Consider the following 11,882-nt stretch of genomic DNA (forward strand, 5'->3'; position numbering starts at 1 on the left):
AAAGAAAGAAAGAAAGAAAGAAAGAAAGAAAGAAAGAAAGAAAGAAAGAAAGAAAGAAAGAAAGAAAGAAAGAAAGGGTGCCTGGGTGGCTCAGTTGGTTAAGCGACTGCCTTCGGCTCAGGTCATGATCCTGGAGTCCCGGGATCGAGTCCCGCATCGGGCTCCCTGCTTGGCAGGGAGTCTGCCTCTCCTTCTGACCCTCCTCTCTCTCAAATAAATAAATAAAATCTTTAAAAAAAAAAAAATAGTTTAAAAAAAAAGAAAGAAGAAAGAAAGAAAGGAAAGAAAGAAGAAAGGAAGAGAAAGAAAGAAAGAAAGAAAGAAAGAAAGAAAGAAAGAAAGAAAGAAAGAAGAAAGAATGAATTCTGAGTGCCATTAAACCTAAACTTGTGGCCAGTAGCCTTTCCACTTCCGCCGCAGGGAGCTATGTGACCTCGAGCAGGGCGTGTGCTCTCATCTCACCGCCTTGGTTTCTGGTCCGGCCACACAGTGAGGTGGGAGCAGGAGAGTCCAGGTCTCCTTGCTTTCATCTCTTTTCCACTGACTGCATCCAGCTCCTTCCCTCCAAGGACTGGTCTTGAGGGTGGTGACCCAGCCTCTGATCCTGGCTCGTTCTCTCTCTCTCTCTCTCTCTCTCACACACAAACACACACACACACACACACAGTATTAAAACCATTTGGGTAAAATGCACATCTGCTTCCCTGGGAGCAGAAACCCTACCCACAGCCCCTTCCTGCCCTGCTCGCCTGGAGACTGTCTCGTCTTGGGAAAGTTACAGGTTTCGTTTTGTCACTTGGAAGCTGCAGCAGCCAGGAAGGGAACCCGAGTTGACATGGAGCCAGGGCCTTAATTGGATTGGATCCCTGTGGAGGCCATTAGCCTCTTGCTGCAGCTTGGCAGGGAGGAAATATTTCCTCCCTCACCCCAGTCCCCACTTGCACACGGCCCAGCCGAGATCTTCAATGGCCTACCACCCAAATAAGGTCCTGTATTAAGTTTCCAATTATTATGACTCTCACTTCCGTTTGAGCAAGTTTTTACTGTTTCCAGGCACTAGCAAACACTGCAAGTATTGTGAGTAGTCTCATTTGATCTCTTTATTCACTCATGCCATAAATTTTTATTGCGAGCCTACTGTGTGTCAGGCACTGTTCCAGGCCCAGGTCAGACAGCATCTTGGCTTTCACGAAGATTACATTTTATTTGGGGAGACAGACCATAAACCAATACCCAGGACAATTTGCCTATGTCCAGAGGTAATAAGAGCTACTGTGAAGAACAAAGCAGAGTCAGGGGATGGGGAGGGGTGCTGGGGGCAGGGAGTAGGAACAGCCTCTCTGATAAAGTGACATTGGAGTAAAGACCTGAAGGAAGTAGGACAATATCCAGGCAAACAGTGCTCTAGGTAGAGAGAAGAGCAAGTACAAAGGCACTGAGGCAGGATTTTCCTCAGCATGTTGGAGAAATGGTAAAGAGGCAGCTGAGAAATCAAGGCTCCAGACAGTTTGGTGACCTGTTTGCTGACACTTCCTGCCACCAGTTCAGTGGCTCTTACCCACGCCTCTGCCTAGTGAACATTCAAAAGTAGCAGAGGGTTTAGAAAAGCTTATTTAGCTGGATAACAGAAATCATCCCAGGATGATAAATGACCCATGCACAAAACAAAACTAACAACAGCAACAACAACAAAAAAACCCAGACATTTATGAGGATATCTATGGCTACGGTATCCATAAAAACAAAAGAATAATATATTTAAAACCATTAATCATTAGAAAAGAGAAGTAGTATTTGTTGGCTGAATACTGTGCTTGTAACACTATACATTGAACTTTCAATATGAGGAAAGTATGACTCAGGGAGGACACGTGACTTGCTTAAGCCCACATAGCCAGGGGTTTAAAGTCAGGTCCGATTATATGTCTGTCTCCGCTGTGGCTCATGAGCATTGTGGGAGCAAGTGCACGTCTGTCCTCTCTACCCTGGCACAAAGCACAGGGCCTGGCCTGGAGTCAAGGTGGGAAAAAAGTGTTGATTAAATGGTTGATGATCTCTAACTTCAAAGCCTATTCTAATACACCCCTTTGCTTCCCTGCTAAAATGTGATCCATCTAATCATGGAAATACTCTGCAACTGTTGAGCACCTGGGTGGCTCAGTTGGTTAAGCGACTGCCTTCAGCTCATGTCATGATCCTGGAGTCCTGGGATTGAGTCCCACATCGGGCTCCCTGCTCAGCAGGGAGTCTGCTCCTCCCTCTGACCCTACCCCCTCTTGTGCTCTCTCTCTCACTCTCTCTCTCAAATAAAAAATAAAATCTTTAAAAAAAATCTTTAAAAAAATATATTCTGCAACTGTTAAAAATGATTGCTTAAATAAGACATAGTTCATCTGTATAATGGAATAATATGCAGTCATTAAAAATGAGGTTGAGGGTTGCCATTCCTTTAGCCCACACCCTACTGCTACTTCACCCCGGCTCCAACTTCCTCGTCAACCCTAACATAGCAGCCTGGAGGCTCAGAAATAATAGTGATCATCATCATCACCATCACCATTATTATTATTATTAGATCTTACACTATTTTTAGGGGCTTACAGGACCCTTAATATCTGCCTGATTGGATTGTGAACACAATCTCATTTAATACCTACAATCTCATTTAAAATACCTATGATACCTACAACCTGAGTTGAGTATTATTTTTTTTAAAGGTGGTATTTCTTTTTTTTTTTTTAAAGATTTTATTTATTTATTTGACAGAGAGAGAGAGCACAAGTAGGCAGAGTGGTAGACAGAGGGAGAAGGAGAAGCAGGCTCCCTGCTGAGCAGGGAGCCCGATGCGGGGCTCGATCCCAGCACCCTGGGATCATGACTTGAGCCGAAGGCAGACGCTTAACAACTGAGCCACCCAGGCGCCCCTAAAGGTGGTATTTCTAAGTAATTCTGCACAAAATGTGGGGCTTGGACTCACAACCCTGAGGTCAAGAGTCACACGCTCTACTGACTGAGCCCGCCAGGCGCCCCTGAGTTGAGTATTATTATTGCTCCCCATTTTGCAGAGGACAAACTGAGGCTTAGAGAGGTTAAATCAGTTGCCTAAGTCAAACAGCTGGTAAATGAGCAGCGGAGCTGGGATTGGAACCCAAGGCTATTCTGACTGCAGGTGGTTCCCTGTGCTACACTGTTCTTCCCCTCCCCCACCCCCACAGCCATTCTGTGGGCAGTACCCTGTGCTCAACAGTGTTCGGCTAGATGCCCGCTCTGCTCTGTGACCTCTGACCTAAGACTACGAAGGCGATCTTGCAACATAGACAAATAGCTAGTGGCCCTGACTCAGAGGAGCTGCTCATTTCCTTCTGCCTAAAGGTGCAGAGACAGTCAAGCCGTTGCTCCAGGAGAACTCCGGGGCTGGGTAGTCTCCTTCCCAGCTGTTTCCTTGCTACATAAGAGCAAAAATGGACAATCGTCTCCAGCCATAAGGTTTGATTCGAATAAGGACATTTCTTTTCCATCCTTGGGCATTCATAGTTCATTTATTCGGTACTTTGAGGCCTGAACAATCAGTCCTTTAGATCACAGCTAGGTAGCAGAGGGGGCGTTAAACTATTTGAAATTCAAGCAGGCAACAGTATTTTTTCAAAGCTGAGAAGTGTCCTTCACGCTTCAAAAGAATAAATGAGTTCCCCAGCTCTGAGCTGTGCTGAATGTCAGCAGCCAGAGGAGACCCTGCAAACAGGGGAAAAGGAAAAGCCTGGAGTTGATGTTTTCCCAGCTGCATCCCATGCCCTGGGGGTCCACCTCCCTCAGTTGTTGGCCTGGTGATACCTGGAGGCCCACAGAGCTAATGCAATGTCCATGTTTAGACCAGGACCGCCTAGTCTTTGTGTAACCCCTAGGGGACAGTCCCTGACAGAAGGACAATAGCCTTGTCTGAGCTGTTCACAGACATGGCCAGGGCCCTGGGGGATGAGCCCAGTACTATCTTCTTCTGTCATTTGGTTCACCTCTTCGTTTTCAGGTGAGGCTCCAGAAGGAGTCCTTTCTTCCCCTGCCGTTCTCTTTAGCTGCTGGATACACCCTGCCAAGGTAAGGATCCGAGTCCCTGGATTCACCCAGTGGGGCTCCTCAGGGGGTGAGCATGTCCAAGCCCCACAGAATGCTGATCTAGTATGCTAAGCAAGGCCCATCCCCGTCCCTCACCAGGGGAGGATGACAAGGACAAGGAAGGTAAAAGGGGGCTGGGCACCTCTTCCTGCTGATCAGAAATAAACACTACAAGAAGGGTGCCTGGGTGGCTCAGTCAGTTAAGTGTCCAACTCTTGATTTCAGCTCAGGTCATGATCTCAGGGTCATGGGATCGAGCCCTGGGTTGGGCTCCATCCTCAGTGAGGAGTCTGCTCCAGATTCTCTTTCTCCCTCTGACTCTCCCCCCACTTGTGCTCTCTCTCTGAATAAATAAATAAATAAAATCTTTTAAAAAAAGACTACAAGAGTCAACAAGAACAGGATATTTATGTAACCTTAAAGTGTCCCTACAGATTGCTTATTACTTGCAAGGATGAAAACTGTAACATTCAGTCGAGAAACCAGACCGCCTCTTAACTGGTGATCAAAATAAACATCACCCTCTCCAGGCAGAAAGACATCGGGGGCTTCTGGAACTGATGCCCACAGTATCAGTTGCATAAATATTCCAGCTGAGAATGTATAACCTGAATCTAGCCCTGAGGAAACAACAGACTCACCCAAATCAAGCAACATTCTACAAAAATACGGGGTCCATGTGCTTCTAAATATCAATGTCATGAAAGGCAAGTTGGAAAGTCTGCCTGATTCCTCCTGCATGATTCCTCCCCTGCAGGGACTTCTGTCAAGCATCCCACCTCCCATTGTCTCAAGTGGGGCTGGAAATCAGTGGAACCAGAAACCACCTTTTCTGTTTCCTGCTTGTCAAAGCATTTGGGAAAGCTCCCCACTCAATCTATGGTCCAGATGACTATTGTCTTTCCCAAAGAGGCAATGTGTGTGGTGGTTAAGGACCCCAATGTTAAATTCAGACTGCCTGGGTCAGGTGCCGTTAGCAAGTGACCGGCCAGTGACCTGCGGTAAGTCTCTCCACTTCCATAAGCCTCAGTTTCCCCCTCTGTAAGGAGGGGACAAGACCTTACCCATAGGCTCCTTGAAACTGGTGAATGGGATACATCAGGTGAAGAGCTGGCCGATGCTAAATGCTCAACAAATGTTCATTGTTATTCCTATTATTAACCACAGTCCCCGTCCTCCAAGAGTTTGCTGGCTGGCCAAGAAAACCACAGATTTAAAAAGGAATATCAGAGAAGGGGACGTACTCATAATTTGCACATGCTGTGAAAGTAAAGGTGGTGGCATCCATCTTAGTCTGGGATGGAGAAGAGTCAACAGGTTTTCCAGAAGCAAGGATATTTAGCACAGATATAAAGTGAGCATCTGCTATGTGTTGGGCGCCGTGCTAGGCCCCATGAACACCACCAAAATAGAACACAAGTTCTCACTGAACTTCTATTCTGGTGGAGTGACAGTCAGGTTCTATTGCTAGCAAACAAATAAATACATAATGCATAAGGAGGGGATGTGCCGTGATGAAAAAATAAAACGGGTTAAGAGGATAGAAGGTTTACCCATCTGTGAAATGGGGATACTACAAGGATCTAACTCACACCCTCCGCACAAGGATTAAATGAAAATCATGTAGAGAGTACATGTAGCTCAGTGTTCGACACAGAGCGTTCGGTACTTTACATGCTTTGCAAATGCTCAAGAAATGGTTATTGGTGTGAATGGATCATGTCATTTCTTTAACAAGAATTTTTTGATAATTTTTTAATATGTACCAGGCCCTGAGTGACTGTCAGGATGACATGACCCAACCACGGTGTGCAAGAAGCTCAACACAGTCTATCGGGGGAGACAGATCAATGGGCGATTCTAAATATCACCTGATAAGAACCAAGAGTTATTGAGTGCTTACCGTGTACCAGGCACTATTTTGAGCATTTTATCTTTATTAAGTCATGTCATCTTTTACAACTCTGCACTAAGCACTGTTTTACAAACGAGAAAACTGAGGATCGATGAGGTTAAGTAATTAGCCCGCACTAGGGAATCCCGGTGTGTCATGGGAGCCCTGCGGAGGGCCCCTAACAGGACTGATCAGGGAAGGCTTCTTGGAGGAGGGCCCATTTAAGATCAGGTTTGCGTAATGAGTCGCTATTAGCTGGGCGAATTAGATGGGGGAGGGGGACTGTTCAGGTACAGGGAACAGCTTGTGCTTGGGCCTGAGGTGAGAGAAGGAAGGTTCTTCTGCTTCCCAGCTGAGCGTCGGTGATGAGGGAGTGGAGAGGATGAACTGGACAGAAGGGGGGCCGGTCAGGGAGGACCCCATGCTTTCCTAAGAGACGTGGCCTTCCTCTTCGGTTTGGAGGTGCAGTAAGAAGCCAGTGAAGAGCAGCTGCCTGCCCTGGTGGGGGTCCTCCAGGCAGAGGGGCACCCCCACAGTTTTGCTCCCTGAGTGGCCAGGTGCCCACTTTGGTAGAAACAGCCACTTGGCTGGGAGACTCCCAGTTGGACCCAGGGTCTCTCCAAAGGTGTGTCTCTTCAAGAGCCAGAACCAGAGAATGAAGGGGAAGCCCATAGCCGAGTCCCCAGGATGGCAACTGTGGGACCCAATGGAAATTTGGGGCTTGGGTCTGGTTGATATTCTTGACTAAAAGTGAAACAAAACAAAACTTTTTTGAGGGGCCCCTGCTGGCTCGGTCGGTACAGCATGTGATTCTTGATCTCAGCGTTGTTTGAGCCCCATGTTGGGTGTGGAGATTACTTTAAAAAAAAGAAAATCTAAACAAAACTAAACACACTTTTTGGAAAGGTTATGCACACATATGGTAAGATAAATAAATAATAATTCAAGCAGTCCCATGGCCACTACAGCCCAGAGCCCCCCTCCCCCATTTCCCCTCCCACCAGCCCTGTGCTTGACCATTTTTCTAGGTTGCCTTCCAAAGACAGTCTATGAATATATGCATAGGTTTATGTAGACATATCCCACGGAGGAATTTTAATAATGAATTTTAATGTTCTCCTTTGTGAGGGCGGGGAGTCCATTAAAAAGTAAAATATGTTCGTTGTAGAGAACACTGGGGGAAAAAAAACACAGAAAGTAGAAAAGCAGAACAAAGGCTGAGTGGCAAAGGCAATTGCTGCCCACATTTTCAACCCAGGATTTCTGCTTTAATAAGAAAAACAAATAACATTTGAATGGCATGGTAAAGAGGCGCTTGGCATTCTTCACCGTGTTCCATCTGCGCCCTCCCAACGGCAGGATATTTGAAATACTGTGGGTTGTTATTACTTCAAGTGAGCAAACAGCGATTCGGGGAGCTAGTCCTAGAAAGCAAGATCTCTGGGCTCTAGGGCCCCTTTCCACATCTGTTCCCCCAGCTTCTCCCCATCTCTCAGACCTCGGGAGGAAGCCACCTCCCTGCCCACCAGAGACAAAACCTGGCTTCCCGCCTTTGTCTGCCAGATGCAGGTTCCCCTAACAGAGGCCACCACCAGCTGCAGTGACTCATGCATTGACGCCCTGGCCCGATGGGGCTCCTCTCTCTCCTCCCGCTGCAGGGATGGGGACCTGGTAAGGAAGGTACCGGGAACGTTGAAAGCCCTGGTGTTGGGGTCAGAGGGCCCTTTGGCAGCCGTGGGACTTCAGCTTTCTGTATCTCATTGTCTTGAATGCCGGAGAAGTGCGTGCACATAGCAAGTGCTCGGGAGTGCTCGCTGTTAACGTTCTGGTGCTCTTGGCTGGGGAGGAAGTAGAGAGGAACCAGTTGTGTTCCGAGGGCCATGTCTCCACACTGCCCATTCCCAGGCTACTCTGCCCGTAAGCCCCAGCTTCCCAGAAGCACACAGATCTTTGCTCATGCTGTACCCTCTGACCCTCCTCGCAGGCTTTCCCGGCCGAGGAAATCTTTCTCATAGTCCAGGATTCAGAGGCGAAGCCTCCAGGGATCTTCCTACAAATACACCTCCACCCTCAGTCCAAATAAACCTCTTCCTCCTCTGGATCCGGCACCAACGGACACTGGATGAACACACTGTATTCAAATTATTTGTGTAACCCAGGGATCCTCCCCAGATCCTCCAGTTGACAAGGGTCACTAGTTCTTTAAAGTTGCATCCACAACCCCTTTATCCCTTCCCAACAGAACCCTCTGGCCAGCCCCCTTATTCAGGGAAAGCCTACCCCCATATCAGTTCCAAGCCTGTAGACAGAGAAGGCAAAGCCAACCAGCTCGGGAGCATTGTTTTGGTGCCGTTATTGGTCCAGGGATGACCACATGACACGGCTTGCCCAGTCAGACTGAGGGGAAGGCTCTAGATGTCTGGTTTAGGGGCATAGCCTCTTCCTCTTGCTGGGAAAGAGTAAGGATGTTTGACGGTCTAGGTGTTGCTGGCAGCCATCTTGCCACCAAGAGGGGAGCTGACCTTAGACTGGATCCAATGCACAGAGCAGGACAAAGAAAGCTCCTGGGTCCTTATGCCATAGTCAAACCATTGAATCAATCAATCCTGAGGCCAGGAATGCATCAGGACTTCCTGTTGGTGAAATAATAAATTACCTTAATGTTTAAGCCTATTGAGTCAGGTGTCCACATCACTGACCACAGCACGAGAGCTCACATTTAACTTTTCGAGCACTTCCCATGCGCCAGGCACTGTTCTGAGAGCTTTACATACATAAATTCACTTAACATTCACCACTACCTTCATGGGTGGATGTGATCCGTGTCATAGGTCATAGCACATTTTCTGGAGTGAGACCTCCTGGGTTTTCACAGCTCTGCTACCTACTGTGGAAACGTAGCTAGCTGCTTCCCCTGCCTCAGTGTCCTCGCCTGCAAAGAGCACCTACTCCATAGGGTTGTAGCAAGGGTTAAAATAGGATAATCCACATAAAGTCCCTATACCTTAGCCTTTATGTTATTATTCTCATTTTGCAGACGAAACCAAGGCCCAGAGAGTCTAGGACAGGACCCACGTTTACACGGGCAGTAAGTGAGTCAAGCCTGCACAATCTAGTTCTGCAGTCTGCAGTCTTGGCCACCTGATTCAAAGCCCTAGTGCCCACCTGGGGAGAAACCCGGGAGATGGGCAGGTTATAGGCAGCCCATCTCATTGGCCTCCCAGGACCGCATCCACTGAATTGGCGCTCTCCAGACCTGTCTAGGGCCCCGTGTGTGCTGTCCACACCCCCACTCCCAGTCCTGGAACACCTCTGCCCTTAAGTGGTGGGAAGGCCCGGGTGTGGCAGGTGGTCAGTCCGGAGGGTTCAGTGGCGATGCAGTCACTGCTAAACAGTTGAGTCTGATTATTAAATATCCTTCATCTTAAAAGTCCAGCAAACATTTCCACCCTGGGAACAATGGGACTCTGGACAGGTTGCCTCTTTCTTCAGGCTCCATTTCTCTGCTCCTGTCCTCTTCTCCCATTTGTGGTCACAAGTCTTCCCTTGTTTCCTTGCCTGAGGCCTTCCTGGAGGCTGTGGCCAGGGAGAGGGCAGTGCCCTTCACACCCGAGGTGGCCACCAGTGTATTTGGCCATGCAAAGACCCTCCTCTTCCCGGAGGGATGCTGTGACTGGGTTTCAATGTAGCATCCCTCCCCCTGCCAAGTCTGTGAGCATCTTGAGGCTCTGGGTTGGGTGGATTCAGGCCTCTGGCTCTGGGGACCCAGCCTTATTCCAGTGAGTGTCCAAGGAAGGAAGACAAAGTTAACGCACGCTGAGCCCTTCCTGACTCCGCGGCTCCCCCCACCTCCGCGTGAGTCAGTACCGAAGCCAGGCCTCTGAGCCTTTCCTGTTCCCTTCCCAGGAAGAACAGCAGGATGGGAGCTGCGCCCAAGCCATTTTTGGACTTGGCCGAGTGGCAGGTGTTGGCAGGCTGTCCCCAGGGGCTAGGTGCATTGCTCAGCTCCCCACATCCCACAGCCAACCCCCTCCTCCCACCCCGAAGATGGGAGAATCCCATCCCAGGAGATGAGTAATGGATGCCCACGGATGGGTGGGTTCACTGTGCACCCCCACTCCTGAACAGAGGGGACAGGGTCAGAGAAGTTCAGAAGATAAACCTGGAACCAGAGGACCTGGGTTCAAATCCCCCAGCACATTCACTCTCTGCCTCAGCTGCCCCATCTGTTAAAAAAAAAAAAAATGGGGGGTGCCTAGGTGGCTCAGTTGGTTAGGCGACTGCCTTCGGCTCAGGTCATGATCCTGGAGTCCCGGGATCGAGTCCCACATCGGGCTCCCTGCTCAGCAGGGAGTCTGCTTCTCCCTCTGACCCTCCTCCCTCTCATGCTCTCTGTCTCTCATTCTCTCTCTCGCAAATAAATTAAAAAAAAAAAATGGGGTTACTAATAGTCCCTCCCTCCAAGATGGCGAGGAATAAATGCATTCACATCTGTAAAGCACTTAGAAGAGTGCCTGGCGCATAAAAAGCACTAAGCTGGAGGCTGGCTGGCTCAGTGGGTAGAGAATGCGACTCTTGATCTCGGGGTCTTGAGTTCAAGCCCCATGTTGGGTGTGGAGTCTACTTAAAAAAAAAAATAAAAATAAATCAAAAAAAAAGGCACTAAGTTGGTGTTTGTTTAATGAAAAACATAAATTCGGTAAATATTTAGTGAGGGCCAGATCCAGGCCAGGTTCTGAGAATACGCCGATGAGCAAAAACAAGGACAGACCGATTTGGTAGAGTGGGGTGGAGCCCGGGAATCTGTTAGCACATGGCATTCACAGTCAAGTCTAAACTTCACCGAACTAGTGGTGAAACTGAGGCACGGGAAGGGACAGGCTGTGGCCAAGGTCTTGCAGCTGGAGAATAACAATAGCAAGCGCTAAAGCTTACGGAGCACTTTTAACGTGGCAGACACATTGTTGTTTTATTAGCATTTTGTCCTCGTCCCCAGGTTATAAGTGACGAACTGAGCACAGAGAGGTTAAGTAACTTGCTCAGGGTCACACTGCTAGGAAATGGTAGAGCCAAGACTGAAACTTAGGCAGCCTGGCTGAGCAAACAGCCAAATAAAACTAATAATTAACTGTTGTCTATTAGGTGCCCACAAAGGTACTGCAAAATACAGCAACTTCTTTCATCCCTATACCACCTGATAAAGTAGGCACAATTACTGTCCCCATTTCACAGATGAAGGAACTGAGGCCCAGGGAGAGTATGCGATTTACCCAAGTTCTCACAACGAGGCTGTGGCACAGCTGGGGTTTCTAGAAACTAGGCTAATCCTGCCTCCCCAGACCTCTTAATTCCCAGCAGCTTTCCCTGGCCTGGCTGGAGCCTGTCCCGTCGCCCTCCATCCCTTCTGGGCCCAGGGAAGTGCGTGCAGAGAATGCAGAAGCCATTGAACCACAGTCTGGACAAACGAGCATTATGAGCAGAGTCCTTCTGCCAAGCAGAGAGAGCCCTAGAATGTAGCCAGAGCCAAGTGGATACTGGTCTGGCCCAGCCACGGCCCCATTCCCTGCAGCGTGACCCCAAGATTCAGGATTCTCTGAGAGGACTGGACTCCGCCAGGCTCAGAACACACCAGTGGTAACAGCAGTGCTCAGCTCTGCTGGATCGTCCACACACATTATGTGAGGGTTGGACTTCACAACAACCTTATGAAGAAGGTTCTAGTATGTCCATTTTCCATGCGGCAGGACAGTTGAGTGTGAAGAGCATTGACTGGAGCTGGAGTTCCAAACCCCTGCTCGGCCACTTCCTGGTCATGGCCTCGGGCAACACTTAACCTCTCTGGGCCTCTGCTCTCCTGTCACTAGAATGAGGACAATAA

The sequence above is a fragment of the Phoca vitulina genome, unplaced genomic scaffold (genome assembly GCF_004348235.1).
Source record: "Phoca vitulina isolate PV1807 unplaced genomic scaffold, GSC_HSeal_1.0 scaffold2, whole genome shotgun sequence".
NCBI lineage: Eukaryota > Metazoa > Chordata > Mammalia > Carnivora > Phocidae > Phoca > Phoca vitulina.